General features: G+C 37.4%; 1 long non-coding RNA gene across 23 annotated transcripts in view; it reads left to right on the top strand.

Moving 5' to 3' along the window:
* LOC126635311 (uncharacterized) overlaps positions 1-25,696 on the top strand; it is a 457,052-nt gene that overhangs the window by 37,673 nt on the left and 393,683 nt on the right. For 22 of the 23 annotated variants that reach the window (XR_007627642.1, XR_007627649.1, XR_007627648.1 and 19 more), the window contains one exon: positions 6,793-6,952. The exons of the other annotated variant lie outside the window; for it this stretch is intronic. This is a non-coding gene — a long non-coding RNA (uncharacterized LOC126635311). The remainder of the gene's footprint in view (positions 1-6,792; positions 6,953-25,696) is intronic. 23 annotated transcript variants of the gene reach the window in all.

Genomic DNA, 25,696 nt, shown 5'->3' with positions numbered 1-25,696 from the left:
GGTATGCAAAAAAAAAGAAAACCAAAAAACAAGCCTTGTGCAGAAGAGGAACTGGGAAAATCCCATTTAAAAAAAAGATTTAGAAGGGCTGCTTGTTTTTTTTCTATCCAGTAGATAATGGGTTCTTTAAAAACAAAAAGCATAACAGAAGGGAAGAGTCACCCTTATGCTGTGGCCTTCCTTAGATACCCTCTTCTGGAAAAGAGGGTAATATAAAATAAATATAAAATAAAAGAGGAATAATATAAATAAAAATAATATAAATATATATATAATATAAATAAATAAAAATATAATATATATAAATAAATATAAATATAAATATAATAATATAAATAAAAATAATATAAAATAAAAGAGGAATGAATTATATGCTTTAAGGATGCATATAATTAGAGAAGCAATACCATCTCCTGCCTTCTTCTTGGCTTGGCTTGCCCATGCAAGTCACACTGAACTGACTGCAACTTTGGTAAGTGAGAACATGGAGAAGCTGGATACAGGAAAGATTGGATCACCACGCTTTCTAGTAACATGCTGTCTTTCAACCTCCTTTCTTGAAGAAAATGTACAAATTGCTCCAGGTTTTCAGTGAAGAGTGGTAAGATACAAAATATATTCCTATCCCCTAGAGGTTAAATTAGTGGGTAGAAGTGTTGTCTGATGCCTTGCTTGTATGTAATTGCCAATTAAGAAAAATGAAAGAAATCCTCCTGTTTTATTTTGAACAATTCTGTCCCCTTTTGAATGTGGGCAGATGTAAAAGGAAATAAATCCAAGTATATCACTTTTAATCTTTAGCAAATAAGTATTTACTGGGGCCCCAGATTCATTCTATTTCCTCAGCTGTGCTCTTGTTGGTATAATGGAACTGTTTGTGACGCTAATTGTGGTGGATTTGATTTTGCTTCAGGTTGACATTTCATAGCACTAAGTGTGAAAAATTACATCCTCAGCAAAGCCTTCCTTGGTGGAGCTCTTGGAGACAAGCATTTAAACCTTCTCAGGTTAATTAGAGCCTGTGTGATGGCTGAGTGGTTGCTTCACTCTTCTTTTTGGGTCTTCAACACTTACCCTGTTCCCATCAGATGCTAAAGATAAGATGGAAGAGTGACAAATATAAAGGAGAACCACAATGGCTACATACTGGTTTTGTGTACATTTAAGTGCCATTATTTAAGCGGATCAGGTCACTTGGAAATCAAATGAAAATCAAGTGAATAAAGGATGGCCAGAATAGGTTCATCTATCGTTTATCTCCCTATTGAAGCTACAGGACATCATGTAAACAGGGAATAGTTTTATGTTTTCAAAATGTATATATTCATATACATACATGTATAATTGCCAAGCATGATGGAAGTTTGTAGAGACTGATTGTCTTGTGAATCAGTAACAATGAAGCCTTGTCTTCACAAAATTGAGAGCCTTGGATTACAAATCAAACTAAGTGGGGGCAAACCAAGAGTTAATGTATGGCAAGGTTGCTTAGGATCAAGAGAGCAGTCTGTCTTTTAAAGGAATACTGGTCTTGTTACTGAGGCAGAGCTTGGTGATACCAACACATGGCACTGCCATGCAGAGAAAAGATAAATTTAGATTGAATGATTTCTCAGTTAAACAGGGACCAACAGGGAGTTTATAATAACACAATTTACACTCACTTTGGAATATGACAATGGCAATTTTTCTTACGCTGAAAACAAACCATTACTGATGTATGTTTGTGACCCAGCAGGAAGTTTTCTAATGCAGACTCCTTCCACATCTATTCAGTAGCAGACGTAATTTGTCCAACGTGTCTAGCAGTATATAATACCATGTATTATTACTACTGTCACATCTTCCTGTGATGCAAAAATTGTGGTGAAAAATTTAGATTTGTTTGTAGTCCCCTAGAAGGGACATATGACCTTCAGCTTTGAAAGTTTAGCTCTTAATGAATTAGAGGCTTAAATTTGCTTCTCTGGTTTTAGATTTCATTGAAAATATTTTTGCTGTAATCTCTGATTATAAAAAATATATCAGGTGACATTTTGGCATATATAATAGCAATTTTTTGTTCTTATAAGGTAATGTAAATCAGGAGGGGTTCCTTTGTCAGTGCAGTAAATCAGGGTGGAAGAACTGACTTTTTATGGGAAATGTTAGTTGCATTTAGAAAGCCTGATACTAGAAATATTTGTGTTATGTTACTTGTGGTTTATTTTAGCTGTGCAACAGGAGGAAAGGTTGTAAGTATTTCTGGTCTAAAGTCTGATGTCTCAAGTTTCTGTCTTCTTCAAGATGGATCCAAAAAATCCCATATAAGACTGGTACAGTCAGGAGAGCAGGGGGATAGAGAATTGCTTGTAAGATCAACTGAACTCTCAGGTGATGTGCAGGATCACTTCAGATCAGATGGAACTATCATTTTTCCCCAGCATCAGGGAGAGTCATTTCTAAGACTCCTTTGCTGAATAAGATACTGACACAGCTGATTCTGTGCAAGAGAAACAGCTGGCATTTATAAGCACAGGATTTTGAAGAGCTCCCCATCTAAGGAAAGTTTTGGTTCTCCAGTGTTGGTGTTCGCCTTTGCTTTTATGGGATAAAGGATACCAGAAATTAACTGGAAAGTATTGATAATTGCACTGAAATTTCTGTGAAGATCTAATGTGAACACATTCTTCTGATTTCTAGATTCCCTTTATGGGAGATTTGTATAGACTTTAAAATATTTTAAATATTTTCTCCTTTAGAAGAAGAATCCAATTTCTTCAGTTCTTTCTTTCTTTCTTTTTTTTTTTTTTTTCTTACTTCTGAGGAAATATTCAAGGAAAAGGAAATGCTGTTTGATGCTGTTTTCATTTTATAGTGGCAGTAGGCTTCTCTTGTTCATCATGGGCAACTATTTTGGTAGTGGTGTAGAAATACTTTGGACCAGGTTAGTAATGATGTTCATTACTAATTTCTTCATTATACTTTGTGATTAACTCTCCACAGGTTTGCTGAGGGAAGAGAAAGCCTAAAACAATAACAAGCAAGGATCTTTACTTAGATCTGATTGGCCACAGGAGGAAGAGCAGGACATAGCCAAAAAGCTTGGAATACCATAACTCAGCTGTGAAGCTGAATGATTCCCAAACACATTAGTAAATGACAATTGCCTTTGTAATTTTAAAATCTTAAAATTTCTGTTTGATCATTAGATATTGCTAAATATATGACAGATGAATTAAAACATAATTTACAGATTAATAAAAATGTAAAACTTTAACTTATCTAATTAAAATATAAGTATGTATAGAGAAATATTTGCAGATGCAAGCCATGCACATCATCAGTCTGAAACAAAAGTTGTTTAGATTAGTCCAATTACTAAAATTTAATGCAATCTTTTTGGAGCCAGACTGCACCTGGTCGTTCAGAAATGAAGAAAATTGTGCTTGGGTCTTCGGGAAAGAAATGATTCACCTGTAGTTGGATCCAGTGCAACTAAAGGGCTTGTTCTCTTCTGAGCACAGGAAAACGCTCTTACTCAGCAGTGGGTGTTAGGTTATCTGTTGTGGAGGAGAACGGAAATGAGACAATTAGCAACTTTCAGAACTGCCCAAGTCAGTAGACTTGGCAAGAAGAGGAAATGTTTCTTCCTTTCCTAGTGACCTGGGAGGTCCTGGGATCACTGTGCAACACTGTGTCACCATGTCTGTGGGAGTTTGAAGGGCATCGAGGGGGTGGATGAAAACCCAGTTTTTTTAATGTCACAAATGAACTTGCAGTTCTGTAAGATCTAACACAGGAGGTATCTCTGGCACATAGCACTGCCTTGGAATATATTTGGAGAAACCTTCTGGCCATTCATATCTGAAGAACTCCCATTACAGTAAGAAAACGGAGAAGAATTTTTTCCGAATTTCTCTATATTAGATATTTACACCTCCTACTGTGAGAGAGAATTTCATCAAATGTAGGTCTTTGAGCCCTTTGTGGCACTTTTGTTTGTCAGAGACAATTCTGCTACATCTGACATCTTCCTTAGGAGAGTACAGTATTTATTAAACAAAGACTGACTGAGCTGGCTAGCAGTAAAAGGAGTGCAAATGGATATCATAAGGCCTTTCTACTATTGGAATCAAGCAAAATGATCTAGTATAACCAATTCAGGCTTACAGATTTGTATATTTTGTCAGATACCAGCTATCACAAAATAAGAATGCTATACTGTAGACAGATTGCTTTACTGGATAAATCAGATAACTTTCCTTGCAGGCTCAGAACCTTTCAAAATATTCCACCTTTCAATTGTAAAATCACAGGCTTCTAGAAACAAATTGCTAAATACGTTTCCTAGTAGGTGGTCATAGTAGGGTCTGTATTTTCCCTCTGTGCACGAGTCACTGTAGAGCAGCATCTTCCCTGTTCTCCAGGCTGGTAGGTGACAATGGGCTGATCCAGTGGGGAACTCAAATCATATTCAAATATAGCAACATCCTGATGCTATTATGATGATTACCACTTTGCAATTGGTATGTCTGAACTCAGCACAGGAACATCACATTCCTAATGAGATATAGCAATAATTTTCCTGTCACTAAATGATCTCTTCCCCCCTAAGTGACAGTGTCTTACCATTACAAACATGTCCCCCTTGACTAAAGCACTAATGAATACAGGTCTAGTGTTATCATATTAGATATTCAAGCCAGTTGATAAAGTGAAGAACTTGATCTGGGTCAAAACTATTCATATAGTGCACGAATCCTGGAGGCAGCTAAAGCAGAGAGGGTATCTTTTCTCTTTTTTGCCTGGCACACAAGAACCTTGAACTACTCAGGAAATAACTGGAGCAAATAAAGAGATTTTTCCAAGGAGACTAGAAGAGTTAGGCGTTGCAGTCTAAGTTTTTGTAAGCAATTCCTTTTAGAATCTCTGAGCCATTGTTCCTGTAGGGCTCAGTTTTGTACTCCCTTTTTAGACTTTAAACCCACAAATTTATATGGGATTAATTTTAAGCATGTAGTCCTGTGGACTTGAGTAGGGCTACTTCAGCCTGAAGTTTGGCATATGTGTAGGCATGGTCAGAAACAGAACTGTAGGAGAGATTCCCATTTATTTTGATGGAAGTTTTGCCTAAATTCAGGTTGAGCCCATATGTTACAAAAGTCATTCTTGGACGCTCCAGTTGGACTGTTGTAGCTAGGAGAAGTTAATTCAGTGATTTTCTTACAGAAAATGTATTCCATTTTTACTGAAATACGCAGAGAATCTTTAAAATGCTAAAACAAGGCTATGTTCCACGGTGGTCTGTTATGAATATTGAGTAAAACTGTACAAAAAAGCACACAGAAGGTACATAATATAAAGCAGATGCAAAATATTTCTTTAGTAATATTACTTGAGTATTTTCTGTTATATGACCATATTTGTATTTGCTTTGTAAGCAAACCATTTTCTTTTGAAAGAAAATCACAACTCATACTTGACATAATTTCTGGTACAGCAGAATGAACATGCATTTAAATGCTACATGGAAATAATTTCTTTACATCACCCCAACAGATGGACTTAAGATAGTTGAAGAAGGTGAGGAAAAAAATTAAATGCAAAACTGCATCAGTGATCCAAAAGTTTACTGTATTTCCTTACAGGAACTGATTCTGATACTAGAGGCGTGTTGGTTCAATCCACAGACTAGTAACTAGCCTGTTAAAATGAACCATCTCTGAAGTATGTACCATTTATGCATAAGCATAAATGTCAGAGTTAATTAGCAAAATAGGTGCAGCAACAATTTTACATCTGTGATAGCTGAAATAATTTAATATTTTAATGATGTAATGATGTATACTAAAGCTCCCGAGAGTTTGAAAGTGCCTATTGAAATAACTATTGACAAGTTCTTTTATGTACTCAGTGCACTACCCACTCAGCAGTACGCTGTCATTTTAGAGTAATTGCCCAGCAAACTTTTAAAATGCTGTCACAAAAAAAATTGCTTAAACAGAGGTAGCTCTTTAATTTGTCTGCCACTTCTTCTGTCACTCCTCCTGCACTTTATGTTGAGTGCAAGGTTTAGCTGTCACCTTTGAAGTTCTTCCACATATTTTTACAGACTGGGTTGAGGCCATGTTGCCAATTTGTCCTACAATGTTAAGGAAAGTTTTAAATAAAATAATTTTTTTCACACTCCTTTTACTTGTACACTTTAATATAGAAGATTGGAAATTATTCCTCCTATAGTCAGAGGAAACTATTTTGGATCTGTAAAACAGAATGAGTTTTACTAGAGACGATAATTTGTCCAAATCCAGTGGTTTCATAGGAATATGTGTGTGTGTATATATATATATGTTTTTATATATATATATAAAATACAGCTGCTTAAGAACGGTCAGTAGTTGTCCTATACAGGACAGGTTGTCCTGTCCAGGTACAGGTTCATAGCATGACAATTTTTTTGTGTATGGAAAATAAAAAGGCTTCAGTGGGAAGTTTGAGAACAACTTACCTCAGACTTCAGTGGCCAGGATGCTCCACTGGGAAGTGAGAGAACGCTAGAGAAAGAACTAGGATGTGCCTCTGTATGCTGTATTTTTGTAGTGCCCACTGATTTATTGAGATATGAAACAGTAAATAATCTGAAAGTTTTGAATTTTCATGAGATGGGAAAACTTTCCTTCACAGTTCTAGATCCAGGAAGTTTCTTATGCATTAGCTACTGTTGTGTGATGCTGGAGGCAAGAAGGCAAAAATATAATTCAATTTTTTGTACCTCTTCTAAAAGACTTTATTTTCTGCTTGCTTTCTTAGGGAAGACCTTCCAAGCATTAAAATTCCATGTTATCATTGTCCCAAGGTAGAGTGGAGGTATAAAGCAGCCGTGTCCGTCAGCAACTTCCATGCCAGGAAACGGGGAAGAGTTGCTTTAAGGCCACAAGATCGTTATGCATCATCATCAGACTTCCATGTGGTTAGTATTGATCTTTTTTTGATATTCTGAGATCATGAGCAAGAAGTAGGAGGAATTGTCTGGGCCTGTTATCCTTCTTACAAAAGAAACTTAACTATGGCATGTATTGCAGGCTTTACATTTGAAATTGAGTGTAAAATTCTGAATTACAGCAACTTGATCAGCTAAATGCTCTTACTGCTAGAAAATGGTTTCTGCTGTCTGAATCCCATCAAAATTGGGAAATATATTAGGAGGAAACAGCTGAAGTTTATAATCACAATGGATCACTTTCGGTTTTCTCATTCCTTATACAGAATTTTCATATTTAGCTTTCATACTTTTGGAGGGTAAAATGGGAAAGAAAAAATTTCTGTTTATATGATTACTTTTCCATTTCAATGAAAGAAAAATTGCATATTGATTTTCAACTTCATTTACTTCTCTTAAGTAAATAGTTATAAGAGTAAAAATATGAAGAACCAAGTATGATATATATATTTAAATGATGGAAGAAAACCTTCTAGTAACATACAGAGTTACTAACAATTTACACATTTGACTGTAGGGGGAGTGAATATTCATAATAGGAGGAATTTCACAGTATGAGATGACAGTAGTTACTGACAATCTGTAGATATCAAAGAATGAGCGCTGGCACATTAATAAGGAACTTAAAAGCAGATCCACAGTCTAACATCTTAGTAACTATAAAACTACAACTTCTACATGAGTCATATGTTTGAACTCCAAACTATCTTATAAAATTTAGCTAGAACACATTTTTCTTGACACAAATGAGTATATTAATTTCCATAAGATATTATCTCTTACCATATATTTAATTCAGATTCTCTTTCTACTCCCACTGAAATAATTGCTTACAATATACTGACTTGATTTTATATGGCTAATTAGAGCAGTGCATGGAAAAAAATAGGTTTGCAGGTAATACTGAAATTAAATATGTTAATCTGTAGCTCAGTGCACACATTTTGTATGAGCTTTAATTTGCTATATAAATTATAGTTCTGCGTTTATAAAATGCCCTTGAAAGAATGTCCTATTTTTTTGAATACTAATACCACAGGGAAACAAATATACAAAGCTTTTAGCTATAGGCTATATTTGCATAAATTAAGACAAGTAGTCAGTCTGAATATCCAACTGCAGATATACTTCTAAAAGGTATTCTACATAGAGTTGCTAGGACTTTGCGTGCTTAAGATTTACGTTTTTTTAAACAATGTAGCAGCTTTCATGATAGGCAAGTGAATTTTGAACAATGAGGCATAAATAGTGTAATAAATAGGCTGTGGTTTATCAGCTAGAGCACGGAACAAATGATTCAAAAGGCTCTGAACTCATTTCTGTATGAGCTAGTAGCAAATATCTCCAGTACCAGTCTGGTTTACATGTTTATTCTGGAAAAAGCTGGTATGGCTCTCTCAGTGTAGCTGCCCAGTGCAGTGCATGTATTTTGTGACGTGACTGCGGTGACACGTGCGATTCCCACATAGATTCGGGTAACCTCAGCTAAAAGACTGATCCTCGTTGTTTAGAAAACTCTCCTTCCATGTGAATTCAGTTAATATTCACCGATGATAGGGAGAAGGCAATTACAAAATCTATAATGCAGAGTATGTCCAAAATTCTACCTAAAGTTTATTATTAAGAAGGGCAAAGGGATATGCATGACCAATACACTTATGCTTTTTTCATAGGCAGAGTGATCAAAACCTTCTCTCCTGTTTAGGCAATGGCAGTAAATCCAGTATAGGGATCAAATCCTTAAATGTGTGCAAGAATCAAAATCCTTTCCATTTCTGGCCCAAGAACAGTATCTCTACTGGAGGTACATAGCCATGTGTTGTGGAAAGCATAGGAAACATCCCTGAAAATGGTTTTTTTGAAACAGTATCTTAATTAATTTTTGTTTCACATGACTCTGTATTAGTAATCAAGATCTTGTATGCTCTTGACAGAACAAAGTATCACTGGTCAGTTTTTGATGAATCTATGGCTTAGATTTTCAATAGTGTTAAGAGTATTATCACTTGGGCTATATGTTATTACTTCCTTTACCATCTTGAGAGGCAGCAGTATGCTCTGAGTCTTCCCACTAGCTTCACAGTAGAAGAACAGAAAACTCAGAGTTAATTTAACCTTCAGACTGTCAAAGTAAAATAAACAGTATTTTAAATGAAAATAACTAGTCGGGGAATAGTTCACAGTGAAGAACTTCATTTTTTATTCATTCTCTTCATACAAGGTGAAGATCATACAAGTGAATGTCTAATATTGTTCCTCTGAGGGAGTGTCATTGAAAGTATCACCTAGAATTAATGGTTTGATGATGCTGAACAAACCAGAGAAAATTGTCCCAGGATGTTTTTTAGTGACACTACTATTTTTGGGTGAAGATTTCCCCCTCTGGATTTTATTCATTTTATATAATGCTGTTTGTGTGATTAAACTCTGAATTTAACTTTTTGGCAAAATAACCCTTCAGCATCAGCTTTCCAATGAGATTATTTTGATTGTCCATTGCTACTTGCTGTTATATGGAATTTAGTATAGCGTGACAATAAATCTCCTCATTTACTAGAAGAAAAAAGCACGTTGCATAAACAAATGTCACCAACAGTGAGTAAATACATGATAGTATGAGCCAAAGCCCTAGTTATGAGAATTGGCAGAAGAAGTACAATCTCTAGTGATACTTCTATCAATCTTTAAGCTGTGGTCAGAAGTTTATGTGACACCTTTTTATGTCTTTTCCTAGTAACAGCTACTAGACTAGCAATTAAAAAGAAAAAGGAACACTTAAAATATGAAAATTGCCACAAAACTCAACTTAGACAATGTAATGGTGTAAGGTTTGAGGAGAAATCTCCCACAGGAAGAAATCTATCCCGAAAATGTGATAGAAGTCCTGTTAGTCAGTCAATTTTTAATTTTTCTTTTTTTGAAATATGGCAGAACACAAAGGTGAAGTTTACAGTCTTTAGGGCCAGTTAGCATGGAAGACTATCATGTACAATTTCAAGATGCAATGAAAAAAAACAGCTGGAGTGGTCAAAGAAATTCTTTTTCTTAACAAACACATTGACAAGTCAACTAGGACTATAACAGAGGGAAACATGGCAGCTGAATAAGGAGGGTATGAAAAGGTTTCAGCACAACTTCCCAGATTGATTTAGGCTAAGAAGACATTGGCTGGGTTTACTGAGAGGCTCTGCAGATAAAACCCACAAACTCCACTTAGGAATGGTAGAAATCAGGGGTGAAGGAAGAATAAGCCTTAAATCTTTCCTCCCATTGCAATGAGGGCTCATACAGTCTGTACTGAGAGCAATGTAATTTGCTTCTGCCTGAAAACTGTCAACTAAGATCAAGTGAAACTTCAAATGGAACAATTTCCTGCAAGAGTTGCTAATTTCTGTCAGGCTTTTTGGAACACTGGGGGACAAAACAGGGATATTCTGCAGATCTGTGTTTTGGGATGCTCTCTGGGTGGTGTCTATGTACTGGAATGTTTGGTGGAACAGAATATGGAATACATAAGCATTCTAGGAATGGGAAAGTAGACAAGAGGGAGAAAGGAAGGAAAAAAATAGATGTTAATGATAACAGTTCCAGCCTTTTTAAATCACAGGTTTATCCAGATACTGCATAGTCTCAGTATCTCTGAATCAGTCTCTCATTGAGGTAAGAACTTACTAATTAATTTCTAAACAATATTTTGGATGGAAAGGCAAAGAATTAACAATACAGTTGTCCATCTTCAAAGATGGAGAATATGAACTAAAACATGTGGAGAATAGCAAACTAGAATTTTTTTTCTGACTAAGACTGCTGTAGGGTGTTAAAAACAATCACAACACTTGCATCTGATACAGGATCCTTTAATTCATTAGTCAGCAAAGGTCAGGTCTTAAGTCAATGCACCAGAGTCATTGGACTGGACTGGACTGGACTAAATCTAATTATTCCCAGTTCCTACTGTCAGACAAAGATGTTTTGATAATGACTTCTAACAGAGTAACAATGATAGTGCTCAAAAAGAGGAGGAGATAAAAGATGATTCTTCAAAATAAAACCAGTTTTATATCAACATATATATCTGAGAACTCCAAGTACTATTCTTAAATCAATCAAACATCTGCTTTTTGATTTTTAAAATCTGTGACTATTATCCCACTGAACTTCTCCATTTGCTCTGATTGTAAGGGGTATTGTTGAAGCCTGTTGACATAGTTTTCAAACTTTTCACATTGGAAGGAAGGTCACTGCATTTAACCCCTGCTACACTCTTGTTTCACACACACTGACACTCACTCACTTCTACTATTGGACAGATTTTACACAAAATAATAAATGGTGATATTGAGGCTACGGAAGTTATTCTGAATTTGTCACACACTGCATCCCACCTTTGGGCCTTGGCTGAAAGAGAGGTCTGTCTGGCAGTGGGAAAAGGCAGAATGGAGAGAATCTTACCTTTAATTCATTAATTCATTTGACCCTTTTTTTATACGAATTGGCCTTTTCTTCAAAAGCTCACACTCTGCTCTTCCAGATTTAAGGTTCACATGTAATGAGGTTTTTTGGTATCACTTGTTTTTGGAAAGTACAATAAACCCCTAAATTTTAGGGTTCTAAAAAAATTGGGAAATCTATCGGTTAAGACAACTGGAAATATTTTTTAAAAAACACAATGAAACAAACCCCATACTAATTATGTTAAGTACTGTCAATATGATGAGATACATGCAGATTCTTCAGCTATGGCTGTGGTACAGAAATTCTGGAGTGTGTGATGTTTGAATATTCAACGTGATTTATCTGCTAGAAAATGTGTATTTTTAATATCAAATTTTTTTATATAATCATAAGAAAATTTTACAAGCCATCAAACAATTTTTTCTTGCATTGTTTAAATTAAAATTGAACTAAACTTTTCTCAAAAACTGATCTAAAAAAGTAATTACATTTCTATTTGAGTCTTTTTTATGCCAAGTTATAGCCTAATATCAAAGTGTAACTATTTATCTATTAAAAATTCCAGTAAATCCTCTTTACCACTCTTGCATCAAACCATGAAATGTTTAAAAACCTTTCCTTTTGACTTCGATTCTCCCATCTTTCTATGATTATGACAAATGGTATGCCTGTGTATCTGGATTCTGTGCAAAGCAGAATTGTTCACTGGAATTACTATTTTTGCCTAGATATTTTATTGTGAATATTCCTATGAGTAATCCCAGTGAAGTAATTTCTTCCTGAATGATTATTTCTAAACGCTTTAAAAGGGCATAGTGGCTGTCTTATAAAAAGATACTGCTTTTTGGAACACTTGCCTGCTTGCAATGCACAATGTCCACTGCCAGCCTACGCATCAGCTTTAGAAAGCAGCGTCACTGTTTTCTCAAATTTTTTTTTGCAGTCTGTGAAAAATCCCAATCTTGTGAAAAGCATTAATTAATGCCAGTGAAATCTGTGGAGTTGGACCCTCGTGGGAGTAGCTAAATCAGGGTAAACTCAGTATTACGTTTGAAAGTACTATTTAATGGCTACCAGCACTTGAGCCAGATGACGATCTGGCCATCAGTTCATGCTCGTTCTTCATCTGTGTAGAGCACAGGCTGACGTGTGAAGTGTCGGGCCACGCGTCTTGCCATGAGGGGCTCCATCGGTGTAAAGGTTGGATGGTCATACACACGGCAAGCCTTATTCTTAGGAATAAAGGAGTGTTGTTGGTAGGATTGACAGGCTGCGCTGAAGCTGCGGATGCTCAGCGGCCCGAGCTTGACCTTCTCTATCCTTGAAGGGCCCTACTGGGCAATGACGCATCGGACCGTGTCCCCTTTACCTGGGCAGCCGGGCGCAGCGTTCGCCAGGAGAGGGCTTGGGCTTGCGGGAAGGTCGCAGAGCGGGACGCCGCGGTTTGCTCGGGGCAACCCGAACGGCAGAGCTTGGTATCAGCCCCTGCGGTGGGCAGAGCGTACGGCTCCCGGCACGGGCTGTGCAGCCTGCGGCCCCGGCTTTCCCAGCTCGCCTTCGCCCCGGGGCCGCGCGGACGGGAACCCCTGGAGCTGTGCCACAGCCGGGCCGTGCTCCCGGGGCGCCCGCGGCGCCGGGATGCGGGCGGCCACACGCCGGGGGTGCCTCCCCAGACAGGGGCTGGGGCAGGGACACGAATAGAAAAAGGGACAGGGATAGGGCAGAGGCTGGGGCAGGGACAGTACAGGGGCAGGGATAGGGCAGGGGCAGGGACAGGCTGCCGCCTGGTGCCGGCCGCCGCGCGGGTAATCACACGTCCCCCCTCACTGCTGATTTGCAAGAGCAGATTAATCAGAGCGCGCGGCTTGATGAAATTTGCTGTTATTGTGCCCATTTTTAGCAACATCTTTTATTATCTTCATTATTCATTTACAGGGGACCGGCATCAATTATGCAAATGAGTTCACAGACTTTGCAGATTACTTCATTTGCCGCTATTGTTTGTGGAAATTTAATTATTAAATATTATTAAGCTTGCGTTTTCTTCAATTTTCCGAGGCTTAGTTTCATTTGATTTTTCCTCCAGCTGCTCTCGTTTCCTTTCAGTGCCAAAACAGCTCCTCATCAAAGCGGCTCTGGCATGTGAAGACCAAATAAAATCTCCTCAATTTAATAATTTTGATGTTAGTCCCTTGTTCTCAGCTGCTTGCTCAAAGCAATGCAGAGAGAAACGCAGAGCACATTCAATTTAATGAGTAGAAATTGAATTCAAGTTTGTTCGGAATTGACTTCAATTAAGCAGAGTCTTAATGATAAATTAATCTCTTTTCTTTATTCCCTAGAATTTGTTTTTCAAAGTAGGAAATTGGACTACATTGAAAGACCAAATAAAGAATACCAATTTTAACTAGATTATGGAACCGATAGCAAAATTTAATTCTTTATAGTAACGTACTTGGACAAATAGCATTCACTCTATGGCATGTATTATAATTTATATTCATTGTTACCACTCACACTTTCATGGCATGGATAAAATGGCAGTTGAATTAAATATGGGTCTGTAATAGACTTCAGAGTTTTAATCTTTATTAAGAAACTCTAATTGAATGCATAATTAGCTTTTCAGGGTCTAGGAAACTAGGTTTAATATCTATGTGGGCTGAAAACATAGATCAGGCATTTTTTTAAGAGCATTTTTTAGGAGTTTATTTTTTAGCAGAAATTATCTTGTAACATGGCTTGTCTAAAAAGCCACATTTTAACTTCATTGCAAGAAGCTATGGATGGAGGAGCAGTAGCAAGCTTTCTTTGTGCACCTCTGAATGCCCAGACACAGCCCTTCCTGCATTCCGGGTCAATGGTGGGTAGTTTAACCTTCCTTTATTAGAACAACTCAACATACCTTGTGCCTGTCCCCACTGAAACACATAGACAAAAGAAGTCAATGCTTGTGAATAACTGAATAACTGCAATGGGACTGTGGCCTTTTCCTTCTGTGTTACAGTTCTACCACACCTGCTCATCTCAGTACCTTCGTTTTTTTATCTCTATGTTATTCTTGTCGTGTGACCACCGCAAGCCTTATATTTTGCTATTTCAGAGAGCAAGGTATTTTTTCAGGAGTGGAGAGTGATTTAAGTGTCTGCTCTAGGTTTTCAAAGGTGATCAAGCACCTTTATATCTTAAGCTGGTCATCTCATGCCATTGATAGTTTTTGAAACTTTGATTCTTTAACCCTCTACTCAATGGAAAAAAAAATCCATTTTGCTGTTTATGATTGAACCTATAAGACATTCATTAGATGAAGGATACTTCAAGCCAAACTCTGTCTCATATATAGTTGTATTTATGTTTAAAATTAATAACATATCCACCCATAGTACTAGCTAGTACCATACTACTATTTTAGAACCATTATGCAAACATTTTGTCCAGTGATGTCTCAGATATGGAAGGAATTTTTACTAAGATTATTACAAATTCAGGGGGGTGTCAAATTCTGTACTTTGGCATTTCAGTGAAGAGAATGGGTAAGTTTGGCCAACTGGGGATCATTCAGTCTTCTGCTTTACCTGTATGTAAATTCTGTGGTTCTCAGGCACTGAGCAAAGGTATATATTGCTTTTTAAGTAAGAACTAATAAATGGAACAATTTCCTTTAGACACCTTTTACGACCTGCACTGGACTTGTGAGCACCTCCCACTGTGTGTCCAGCACTGGTCTGTTTCTGTTTCCCTGGAGTTTCCTTTTATGTTTTCTTGGTGTAAAGGATCAAGAACTTGCCAACAGACTCTTTGCATGGCACACAATTGAAAATATTTATTAAGGCAATATGTTTTTTTTACAGATCTGGGAAATTAGGTTTATTACTGTAAGGATACCCATGTTCTGAGGTGTATGAGGCTCCAAAGATTTGTTTCAATTTTCTAAGTGAATTTTTCTGTAAATATTCTTATCTATTTGGAAATGAGATCCAAATTTTTCTAGAAATGATAGTGAAAGGTTTGTTAATTTGAACTTTCTGTTTAGTTTGGAGGTATGGTTTAGTGGTGAACATGGTAGAGCTAGGTTGGACTCAGTTGGACTTCTCCAACCTTAATAATTTTGTGATTTTATGATTCTGTATTTCAGATCTACAGTTATTTAAAATGAGATGGAGTAAATGTTTTTTTACAAGAAACTGCAGTTGCAGTTCATACATAGCTGTATTGTTTCATGTAGAAATCAGTCCCTGTGTTCCAGTAGACACAGACCAGACTTAAAAAAAATGCAAGGTGCTCACAGTGACAGAAAGCCTTGTAGAGGTGAGAGATGTCAAAGCTCCATCAGTCTTTGCAGCCTACACGTCTGATTGAGCCCGTTTTTAGGGATGACGCTGTAGGCGTCACTCACACGTGTTCCAATAATCAATTGCATTATAAAACATCTACGAAGAAGCCATTAAGGTAGTGGTCCTGTTAGAAATACCTATACTATAACAGCACTGTGGTACTCCATATTCCCTAGTATATCACTGATTCTCTTATCAACTTCTTCAGTGCACAAGCACTAAAGGCTTTTATTGCATATAGATCTCACAAGTTCACGTTAAGGTCTGACCATTAAACCAAGCTGTTTCCATCTATTTGTCATCATTTGCAGTAATGGTTCTGTAGTTCAGTGCCTGCCTTCTGCTGTCCCAGTGTTGTCTGATTAGACTCTTGTAGACACCTGAGCAGATCACATTGCCATCTTTTCCTTTCATCTGAAAAAGCCCTACAGGGCCCTATATGTGGTTCAGTGAAACAGTTTCTCAAAGTTACTTGTCTTATGTACGAAGGAAGACCATATGTCAAAACAGCTTTTTTGTATAAAAAAATTTTAAACTGACTTCCCCCTTTCAGAACTGGATCTGATCTCAGTGAGTGTGCTCTTTCTTTTGCCTTCTGCATTTTCCTGGGAGGTTTGGCTTTTTTGAGTCTTTATCAGGCAGAAATGGGATGACTCCATAAGGAAAATTCAGCCAAGGCAGTAACTTTCTTGGAGAGGAAAGGAGCCATAAGAACAATTTTGGTTATGAGTATATTCTGTGTCTGAGCCACAGGAATACTGTGCATGTATTAATATGCCTTTTAAAACAGAAAATGGAATGTTTTACAAGGGACACTTGTGTCAATTTTGGCTATTCTAATGAGTATAGTAACTACTAAATTATGTAGCCTGGCTGGAAGCTCAGGCTCCCTGCTTCTCAGAGAAGGCTGAGGCAAAATATTGGAAAGGGAAATAATTTGTTTCATCAAGAAAGATATAATGGGGAAAAAATTACCTTGCTTAATTTATCCTTTACCAATATGGAAGAGCTCTAGTTTGTTAGTATTTATGTATTTACACTGCAAATAATGCCCCACTTCAGACAGTATTGTTATTACATATTCTGAGTTTATTTTCTGGAGATTTCAAAATAATAAATTTCCTACCATCAAGATTGTACAACTTTCTGTAACGTACAGGTTTCTGTAATCTTTTCTTACTAGACAGTATTGTTTTCAGTGCTGCTCTTTTCTACTCCATTGTTTTTGTTCACACTCCTTTAACAGCCCTGATGGTAAATGCATGAGGCAAGAGCAGGGTTAAGTATTCAAAAGGTAAGAAATGTCACACTTAGACAATACCTCTAAGAGGCAACTCTTGACTACATTGTCAGCTACTATTTCTGAAGTACAATTATTACATCACTTCAGATAATGTTGCATTTTGTGCTGTTGAACACTTCGTATGTGCCAGAAAATCTGGCAAATCAGGTATTTGTCTCAGCTTTTCAATGTGCACAAGCCAAATCTGCATTCTTAACTATAGCAATCTCTAACCACAGATCTCTATTCTGTTCTTACGGTCAGGGGCAAAGTGTTGATTTGCTTATCCACCAACATTTGAGTACTTCCTAGTGAATAATTCTGTAAGTCACTGCCACTTTGCAGGTTATTCCATGTTGCATGTATGATCATCCATATTTCAAGCCTGGCTGATAATCTGGGTATATATATTTAATTAACTTTCTAGGACAGAATAAAACTCTATTCTGGATGTATTTTTCATTTGCCAGGATTTGAGAAAAAATTCTAGAATTTTTTTTTTTCCAGCTAAATATCCAGTGTTATTTGTTGGTCATGGGCTGGCCACTGTTGTTGCATAGTTTGGCTACTTGTCAGATCCATAAACAAGCTTAAGAACACTGTGAGATGTGACTTGCTTTTGTAGGATGCCTGTCCACACAGCTAAGTTAGCTTCAAAGGGAAATCTCATTTCAAAACTGAACTGAAGGCAACAATGCTGCTGCTTAAAAAAAAAAAGTATAGTATATGACTGCTGACTAAAATAATAAATATTTACTGAAGAAACATGAGAATTTAATCACATAGAAGTCTGTGGTAAAGACATGCTGGGCCATTATGGCAATTTAAATATATGGTATTACATGTGTCTCTGTGGGAGAAGAAGTATGATATTGACAAGTAAGTGATTATATAATTAGATTGTACTGTAAAGTGTACACGGAAGGTGTAGAGCTAAAAAGATTTAGGATTTTTGGGCTGTCATGAGGCATTCCAAACACAGTTTCTTGAAAAATCTCCAAGTTGAATATCTTTTACTATACAAAGAAAAATTATTAAAAACCAAAGTTCCATTAAGTGGAGTTAGTCTTATCACTGCCAGAAGGCTTGAGAGAGAAATTTCCCTTTTCTGTAAAATTTGATGCAAGTTTTATTTCAAAAATCTGTGTTTTTTTGTGGAAGCTCATTTCAAACCTTTCTTAAGTAAGGAGCTTCCTTTATGCAGAACCTTCTCTTGGAAGACATGAAGAGAGCTGCTGAGAAAGTATCCACTGAAGGAGAACCAAGGTCTCTCTTCTCAGTTTTTGTGTGGATTGAAGTCTTGCCTAGAAATGGGAACAAAAATCAGGCCTTTCAGCCCTAGTGAAATACTATACTCAAGATGGAGAGAGAGGAGTGGGGCTGTGCCATTGTCAGGGCTTTCTCCGTACACAGACCTTTGGATTACTGTAATTCTCTTGTTGATGAAGATCATTTGCCTCTGTGTGGTTCACAGACTGTGGACCTTTGTCTTAAGGTGCACAATGGCTGAATTCTGCTTTCCATAATGCCCTACTACTGATTTCAGCTAACATAAGCAAAAGCATTTCCCCTGAATAAAAATTTCATGGCCCACTTGGAAGCACTTCTCAAACAGCACTATATAGAATAAATTCACATTTTTCTCTGCTGCCCATAGCAATGTCCTGAGAAATAATTTTAGTTGTAGCCCATGCTGGAGTATCACTGTTGTATCAAATGTCACTGGAATGAAAATTTACATAACGGAAGCATCCCTTGTTCTTTAAAGTGATTACTTATTGTTGGTTTTCTTTCATCCTATTCTTATGGTAGTTGTACTTTAAATCACTGTTTTCATTGTTTGTGTCAGGTGCCCACATTGCAAGTTATATTTTCTTATTGCTACTGCTGGGTTTCTTTCACCTTGCCCTGGAGCATCTTCCCTTCAGGAGATAGGATGTGAGACTAAATGGCCTGTGATTCTGATGATGTATGGCAATTCCTGTGGTCCTAAGTTTGTGTACTGTATTGGAGCTTAGAAACTCTTACTTGAGATGGGATATGGTTGTATTGCCCCAGGGATGCAGAGCTGAAGTACCAAAGGAACAAATTAACAGGATGTCACATTAAAATAATTTTTCAACTGTAATTTAGGTAACTAGATTAATGTGAATTAATTTAGGAATACTTAAATATGACATAATCACACCTAAATGATGTACAATATCAACAATAATTAAGGTAGAAAAATCAAATTTATGTAAAAAGGAGCCTCGACTTTCATTGTTTGTACACCTCAAATACATCTGTAGCTTTTAATTCCAAACCATCTAGTAAATGCATTACCAGGACTAGTCCAGCACTTCTCTCCACTTGGGAAAACTGTTGAATTTCTGATAAGCAGTGTGACCACAATCTGTCATTATTCCTGAAAATATGTATATTTTCAGTGGCTTTTTAATACATGTGCTCTGGTTCTATTTTATAAAATGTTTAGCAAATGGCACAGTACCTTTTGGCATGGATGTTTTAACTGTAAAGCAAGTTTCAAGGGTGAAATGCAGAGAAGTGCCAGAAGAAAAAGAACATTTGAGGCTGATGATGTAACTGAAATTGACTAAATGTATGATTAATAATGTGGAAAAACTAATTTTCAAATGGTTTGTTGAAAAGCAAGGAATTACATTTACTGTAATAGGTCAGGTTACCCTGGGAGTGTTAGCACTATTAATTCAGCCTGGAGAAATAGCAAAAATATCTATTTTCATTTTCCCCGTGAACAGATTTCTTCCACTTGTTAATTTCCTTATAAAGAAAAAAATCCTGTCTGTCCATCCAGGAACAAAATTCCTCAGGAGAGTGTCAGTGGTCAGTACTCTGTACCCTTTTATCTTACTGCAATACAATTTTAAAAATTATTATTTGATTAATGATTTTGTTGACTATTAAACCATTTTTATCATGAAGACTTAAAGTGAAAACTCCAAATCAAACTTGGTACGTTTTGATGCTACATGAAAAATCCAAAATCACCCATAGACTGATGACAACTTGCTGTTTGAACAAAGGAGCAATTTTTTTAAGTTATAAGACTTAAGGCTATAGGTAATGATTGCATTCCATTGTACAGCTTCCTGGAAGTTTACGTAATTTTAGTAGTTCTATTGTATTGCATAGAATAGACTCAAGCAGTTTCCTGTCTGCAAACTTTGTCCCTGTAACTGAGCAATCAGTTACCTGAAATACAAGCTATTGACACATAAGAGGAACAGGCAGGTGTTTAATCAAGACTCTGCTTAGGTGACAAATGAACCACTGCAGAATATAACTTACTACTCTGTGTAGTGAATCTTAATAGAGAAAATTCAGCTCTGTGCCAAAATTTTCATCATGTGAACTTTTGGATTCAGAGCTTTTCCAAAACTCTGCTTAATTGGTGAGAGAAATTCAACACTATGTGAGAACATCAGAATGATTTATAGCCAATTCAACACTATGTGATAACATCAGAATGATTTATAGCCTATTCAACACTACTAGCATGGTAGTTTTGCAAAGGATGAGATCATAAGCAAGCAGAGAATTTGTCCTAATTAAACTATATATGTATACTGTGCCTAATATGAAAAAAAACCAAGAAGTAAACTAAGAGAAGTGATTATTAGGTTCTGTTCTACAGAAGCTCATTTTGTTTGCTGCTAATGTTCATCTTATGAATGCTGTTGAGAGATCCACCCTTAAAATACCTGCTAAATAGAAGAGGAAAGAAATTATTACTTGAACTTTCTTAGACCTCAGCCACAAGCTCTTTTAAAGAAAATGTAATGAAAGGAGAGAAACTAAGACAATAGGTGAAGAAAACATGAGTCAGATTAAACTGGATAGAATGAGTTGGAGAATGTCAGCAATGGAGACTTCTACTGAAGCTGCCACTCATATTTACGTTCATGGAAGTGTGCTGTGGTTTAACCCAGTAGGCAACTAAGCCCCACACATCCACTTGCCCACTCCCCCACTAGCAGGATGGGGAAGAAAATCAGAAAAGTCAGAAAACTTGTGGGTTGAGATGAAGACAGTCTAACAAGTAAAGCAAAAGCTATGCAAACAAGTAAAGCAAACCAAGGAATTCATTCCCACTTCCCATGGGCAGGCAAGTATTTGGCCATCTTCAGGAAAGGAGGTCTCCATCAGGTGTAATGGTTACTTGGGAAGACAAAAAGCCATAACTTCAAACATTCCCCTCTTCCTTCTTCTTCTCCCAGATTTGTATGCTGAGCATAATGGTGAATGGTCTGGAATATGCCTGTGATCAGTTGGGGTCAACTGTCCCAGCTGTGTCCTGTCCCAACTTCTGGTCTACTCCCTGGTGAGGTGGGGTGAGAAGCTGAAATGGCCTTGATGCTGTGTAAGCCCTGCTAAGCAATAACTAAAACATTCCTCAACTATCAGCACTATTTCCAGCACAAATCCGAAACCCAGCCCCATACCAGCTACTATGAAGAAGAATAACTCTACTCCAGCACAAACCAGTACAAAGTGTCAGTTTGCTGTGTACAGAGAACAATAAGGTTGTCCTGAAGTGCATTTCCCAAAACTTAAGTCTTGCTAAGAAAAGGAAGTGACAATCCATGAACTCTTCCAGTGCTCTGCTGCAGTATGTTTTCTCCTGTCAGGTGACAAACAGAAGTATGCGAGTGTTTAGGGACAGTAGTGTCTCTGAGGTGAACCATCTCCAAAGAGAACAGTTGGTGGAAGTGCTGCATTCTTCTCCTCAAAGAAGGAAGCGCCAATTGGTGCTGAGTATCTCTAGTTAGTTAACAGGAAGCTTGTTCAGAAGATGTCTGAGTCAGCTGTCTTTTAAGCCTGCTTCTTAAATGGATTTTTCCAATGCCCATCCTGGAGAGAGGCTGTCTAGGAGAAGGTTTGTGTAGGATACCAACTGCTTTATCTGTGGATAAATTAACTTGGTTTTGCTCCATCAGCATAGCAACTTTCATCAACATTCAGTTCTTAGGAAGTAAAACGTTTTAGACTGAGGTGTTGCCTGTTACCTGCAACTTCTATAGCATTAACCTTTGTTAATAACTCTGGCAAAATGTATTTTCCACTTTAGCTTCTCAGTAGTAAGTATATTATTCAAGACTAAGACTTGAGATACATCAAATAACTGGCAGTATCATACCCATTAAGCTGTCAGTTTTCAGCAGGGCTCTCGTGATATTACCTATGGCTTCCCAACTCCCTCCAACAATCTCCTCTCCATCAACTACCTCTCTTATGCCCCGGAACCCGCTGTCAGTGGCCTGGTGGATGGCTCATTTGACATGTCTGTCATATAGTGAAGCATGTGTAGGAGCTGGATTAAATGAAGGGAAAGCTGGCTCATCTCACTGCCTACCAAGGAGCTTCAGGTTGGGGAAAGCTTTCTCTGCCTTAGAACTGCAGTAATTGGAAGAGGAGAAAAGTAGAAGGGAAGTACAGCTTTGTAGTAAGGAGGGGAGAGGGAGGCAGCAGAGTCTGGGTGGAGATGGCTGAAATACATACGATGCTGTTGGAGTCTTCAGTGCCATATCGGAGTATTTGAGAACTTTTAGGAAAATCGTTTACTGTCTGCTTTTTCAGCCTTAGATTTTTAGCACACAGGCTTCTCCTACTGCTTGCCAGCATTAGCTCTTCCTGCTTCTGGAAAGTTGGAGGGAGAAAACAGAAGTAGCAGGGATGCATTCTGTCTGCCTGTGGATAAAAGAGTGAGGCACCTTTCCCTCCCCTCCCGAACCTGAGTCTTTTGTTGAGCTCACAATGAGCTACAGAAAATTCATCTGAATAATTCTGCACTCTCTGGACGTCAGCTGCTTTTTCAATAGATTTGCTCTCAGATAGAGTGGTGATGCAATGGTAAGGTGAGCAGTGAAAATTTCTGACACATTTTTAAGTAAAAGAGAGAGGGAGCAGCAATTAAAATTGCATTAATGAAAAAGCATCCCTGGAAAATAGTGGAGAGAGTTATTTTTATGCAAGTGTAGCTTTTTGATGCCAAGACAATAAAGAGAAACCACAGTTTGTTCCATTAAGCTTGTATCATATTGTCAGCACTTGCCCATATGGAAAACATATAAATTGTCATGAAAATATGAAAATGGGACAATTTAGTAATGTTTTGAGTAGGCTTTATAAATATCATATGTATTTTTAAATACATAAGTGATTGCAGTTTTGAACACAAAAGAACCACAGTTGTGGCAGCCAGATTTTGCTGTGTTCCCAAAGCAGTAAAATTAGCAGAGCTGCAAATGTAGTTATTCAAAAGTTGAAAATTTGGAGTATGTCAGAAGAAATATTAAGAGATTTGGTGGGAAACCAGTAGAAGCTAAAAGTGGCACAAATATGTATTCTTTTTTCTCACCGGATGTTGGAATTTGTGTGTGTGCTTCTAGATTTAACTGAGCTTTTGTACAAAGACTCAGTCATTAAACCTGACAACTAATTTGGTGGCTGGAGCTCACGGGTGGCTGAAGTAGTGGTGTGGTTGGGCAAAGGATAAAAATGTGGGCAGCTCTATGACCTTTCACCACATTATGTGCTTGTATGGGCTTGGAAAGTGCTAAGGCTGGACCTGCAGGTTTAACAGCCCTGCTGGTAAACACAGCAGTTGTACAGATTATCAGAGGTATGAATGGAAAAGAGGTAAGTATGAATGGAAACATGAGGCTGTACATTGGCTGAGAATCTGGCTCACTATGCAGAGAGGAGGAATTAAAGGCATCTTTGCGGGCTTTTCTCTTAGCTTTTCCACTAACTGTCTTTCCTTTAGGTTTTGTGTTGAATTTGTGATGATCTCAGTTTCAGGAAAAATAACTTCACTAACACCGGCACTATTGAGTATTATGAAATGTGTGTTCCAGTAATTGATGCAGGCCAGAGACTAGGGGGTGTTTGGCAAGGGGAAGTGTTATTTTGGGATCCAGTGTGCCTGGGATTCCTTCACATGGTAATCATCCAGTAGCTTTCTGCCAGAATCCTTTCTGACTTGATTCTCTGTTTGTAGAGTCAGTAACATTCCTTTCTTTCTCATCTTGTGTAAGCCCTTCCTTACGGAGTTTAAAGTCTCCAGAGCACATGCCTGGCTGAGATCTGCTCCAATGTACTTCCTAATGTATTAAATTGTCATTCAGTGGTGCTCTGGGTCTTGAAAACAATGTCACCTGATTGTACTGGCTTACCCTATGTGTCTCCTGAGGCACCATCTGAATGAGAACAGCCTGCTTTTCTTCTCCACGAATGCCAGCTTGTGTACAGACCCCACCTTCTTGTCTCTCCCAGCAGATTTGTGACCTACTGAAGGGGGTATTCCATCACTGGGGAAGCTGTGCTTCCTTCTGTGGGTTTTTTACTGTTTTTCACCCTGGTGCTAAGAGAATTTCCTTCTGAAGCTAGAGAAATCTAACTCAGAATACCAGTGCTTTTAAAATATATTGTAGAGGGATTCTGTGTTAGACCCTCCTGAGAAGGAGGAAAGAGAACATGCAATTAAAAAGTAGTAATTCTTGTTAGTAACATGATGATAATAATAATAATGCTTGTCTTTAAAAAAAGTTCCAAGGAAGTCCTACTGATTCATATTTATATAGAAACCAATATTGAAACATTTATTTCATAGCTAGTGGGCAAGGGATAAGATAAAATTCCAGTGCTGTATTTATATTGTGTTTTGCAGACATATCTAATCTTCAGTGGCATGAGAAATGTTGTAGGAAAGTATGTCATCAAAAATTGCTGCAGCATCATACTTAAAAATCTGTCCTCTAGAAACCAGGTCAGCTTTCACTGTAGCTTACGGTAATACATACAGACACTACAGAGTATTTTATATCTTATAATAGAGATAGTATAGATAATAATATACTTTCATCTATTACTTTTATCAGATCATCTTATCTCCTTTGTGGCATCAAAAGCATGTATTCAGAATAGATTGAGGCAGAAGTGTCTGCTTTATTTAATACGCACATGAAGGGCCTGATTCTGTTTACACTGAAGTCAGTGGAAATTTCTGTCCTTGCTGGGAGCAGAAACAACTATCTGAATTCTTCTCACAGCGTTTCATTGGTGTTCTTTATGGTATGCACATGGGGAATGAAGACTGACCTCTCAAATCATGAAAATATTGTTTTAATTGAAAATATATATTAGGGCTATAATTGTCAACAATTAACAAACCTGTCAGGTCTGTTCTGTCAAGGTGTCTATGCGATCTCTCAGTGTTACAATATCTGAGTTCTGGTAGCAAAATGAACTCAAAGTAACATGCATACATATACACTCTCTTGGTCTTCCAAATCATTAGAAAAAAACTGCAATGTTTTTCAAGGTCTCAAAAAATGTTTGTCCTGCTGGAGAAGAAGTGATAGTGTGGGGCATTAGTGATTGTAACTTCTGTCTTGATTTTCAGTTCTCTTACCTCCCCCCAGACATGGGTATTGTAGAGATATTTGGAAGAAGGTATTGTTCCAAAAGCTTCTTTTGATTTTATGGTAGCAGCAACTGGCTAAATTAACTGTCTTTTTGTGAGGTCTTTAATATGGGATACCTTTTTCCCTGCTCACCTTATTGCGTATTTTTAGTTTTCTCTAGGGAGGAGTGTTCCTGAGAACATTGTTTGGTTCT

This window comes from Myiozetetes cayanensis, unplaced genomic scaffold, assembly GCF_022539395.1.
Source record: "Myiozetetes cayanensis isolate MyiCay16 unplaced genomic scaffold, myiCay2020 scf12, whole genome shotgun sequence".
Lineage (NCBI taxonomy): Eukaryota > Metazoa > Chordata > Aves > Passeriformes > Tyrannidae > Myiozetetes > Myiozetetes cayanensis.
The sequence above is the reverse complement of the archived record's forward strand: the minus strand, read 5'-3'. Positions and strand labels throughout refer to the sequence as shown.